Source organism: Glossina fuscipes, unplaced genomic scaffold (assembly GCF_014805625.2).
Source record: "Glossina fuscipes isolate IAEA_lab_2018 unplaced genomic scaffold, Yale_Gfus_2 3, whole genome shotgun sequence".
Taxonomy (NCBI): Eukaryota; Metazoa; Arthropoda; class Insecta; order Diptera; family Glossinidae; genus Glossina; species Glossina fuscipes.
The window spans coordinates 5,056,599-5,059,263 of record NW_023998417.1 but is presented as its reverse complement, the minus strand read 5'-3'; the positions used below and the strand labels follow the sequence as shown (position 1 = coordinate 5,059,263).

The 2,665-nt window shown below is 33.7% G+C and overlaps 1 non-coding gene across 1 annotated transcript; it reads left to right on the top strand.

Moving 5' to 3' along the window:
- The first annotated feature begins 2,344 nt into the window (after window positions 1-2,344).
- Window positions 2,345-2,426, top strand: Trnas-cga. The gene has a single exon. It is a non-coding gene; the product is annotated as a tRNA-Ser (tRNA).
- The last annotated feature ends 239 nt before the right edge of the window (window positions 2,427-2,665 follow it).

The window sequence follows — 2,665 nt, the reverse complement described above, 5'->3', positions numbered from 1 at the left end:
ACAAGAACTTTTCGACTGCAGATTGATATTGAAGATCGTCCAAATCGACGAAAGGACACGCCTACGCCACTACGTAAGTGAGGACAGCTTTGTTTTTCAAAAGCATTAAAAAATTGATTTTTGCTCATTACTCTTAAACTATAGCAGATAAATCTACAAAAATTTGACTTTATATCCTCTAGGCGATGCTCTAGGTAACATAAGCAAAGCTCAAAAACGCCATAAAGCATCAAAATTTTTGACCACTTTCATATTTGCAATGCACCTAAGCACGTCCGTCGATCCATCTGTCATGGGTCCGTCTGCGTAACCGCGTAATATCTGTGGTAAACACTGCCTCGTTCGCCGGCAACCTGCATACTCACAAAGAAATTTAAAAAGGACCCACTGAAAATCAATCGTGCACGGTGTGAAAATTTACTTCGTTTGCTTCTTTTTTTTTTTTAGGATCACGTTGGTGGGTATAAAAGATTCGGCCATGATTAAATATAATATTCTTATTTGTTTTTCATTTATCATTATTCAATATTTGACTCGAGGGGACAATAAGAGATTTTAGGTTATTTTCACTCTAACTTTCTGCTTTCGCTACCGTGAGTGAATGTTCCCTTAAAGCTTTCAATAAACAAAAAAATTTTATACTAAAGTTTCATAATAAGGAATATAAACGTATCTTTTTTTTTTACCTTTTTAAAATGCGTTATATACATAGACATATTCTCGTTCTAAACACGTTTATCAATAAATGACGAAAAAAAAAAAAAAATAATAATAATAATAATGTTTTGTCATAAAAGCAGATACGTTATGATCAACAAGATTTCAATTTTTATTTTTCCCACAAAATAATAGATAAGCAGCGGCGAGATATTTGCATTAAAGCATGCGATAACAATGTTTCTGAAAGGTTTCGGTTTACTTGGCAAATTGAAAAAGGCATCAAATTCAAATTGATACAAAATTAGATTTTCATGTTGTCTGTCGTTTTGCTGTTAGTGTTTGTTCACCGTAAGAATATTATTATAAATTCTCAATTTGTAGTCATACATACAAATGACATTTTCAAACGTACACCTTAAGCTCTAAATGTTTGATATGAGTTATGAGGAGGCTCTCTTGTTTAGTTACTTTCGAACTTTTACTTATTTCAGTTTCAAATTTCCTTCAATTTGTGATATATATGACTATGTACGATATATATATATATATATATATGTATATATATATATATGCACACACGGAATATTAATGAAGCATTATTTCAATTCTTATATAAATAAATTTTCGATTTCATTTTATTTTCCTTTCACTAAATCGATTGATTGATTCATAATAATAAAAATGACTTTTGTTTGCATTTTTTAACCGAAAGTAAAGAGTTATTTTAACTAAGAGCTTTTTAAATAAGATTTAATTTTATGATACCAATCTTCCCTTCAGTAGAGTTAAGTTACCATCGAGCATTTGCTTTATGCAACGATGCTCTTTCTTTTTTAAACACTTTTCGTTAATTACACGATGAATTTTAAAATTCATTGGCGTTCAGTTGTTTGAGTTGTTCCTGGAACGGATTTGTTTAGGTGCAGTAAATTCAACAATAGAGAATCACTGCATTTGTGTGATTAATAACATTTGACACTAAACTAAACATAGGAACATATAACCAAAGCGTAGGCGATGCATAGCCCACACGAACCCCAGGCATAGCCCATACAACGGCCATGCAGAGCTCATACGTAGGCGGTGCATAGGCAGTGCATAGCCCATGCATAACCCCTGCATAGTCCATGCATGGCCTATACATAGCCCAAACATAACCCATGCAGAACTCATATATAGGCGGTGCAAAGCTCATACATAGCCCATGCATAGGAGGATTTGAATTTGTTTGGTATGATTGAAAATTATTTTTCGTATAGATTCATGAGGTGTCCACAAAAATATTTTCCCTTTTTTAATATGTACGAAGTGTATTTCCGAATCCAACTGTATCTTATTTCTGAATATTTGACAGAGCACGGTTAGATTAGATGAAAGGGTGTCTTTGGCAGTTAAATACAAATTTATCTTCACATCCTGTTACTTTTGCTACATTCAAGTGCACAATGTTAAAAATTTCTGCGGCGGAGAGATGGATAGAGAGACAAAATAGAGAGATGTCCTGAGATTCATTCCGAATTTGGTTGCAAATCAACAATATATATGTAGATACAGGACTGAAGTTTACTTGTGGATCTTAAAAACGTTTTCACAAAATAAACGCACCATTAGGGCATCTAGCAGAAGAAGAACGAATATAAAATTATTGATTAACTAATTATTTCTTTGGCTGTTATAGGGCAAAGCAGTCGTGGCCGAGTGGTTAAGGCGTCTGACTCGAAATCAGATTCCCTTTGGGAGCGTAGGTTCGAATCCTACCGGCTGCGTTAACAGACAATCGATTTCTCTTGTGGTTGTGTACCGGTTTTAATTTTTTTTGTGGGTACACATAAAAAGACTTAAATCGTCGATAGACGATAGAAAAATTAAAAAAAAATAATTTGCTGGTCGGGCTAATAGATGAGCAGAGGAAAAGTTACTTTTAGATTAATGAAAGGCCGACGAAAGGAGGGACCAGGCATGCGTGCAAGTTATTCGATTTGTAAGAAGAAGATCAAGAAATATA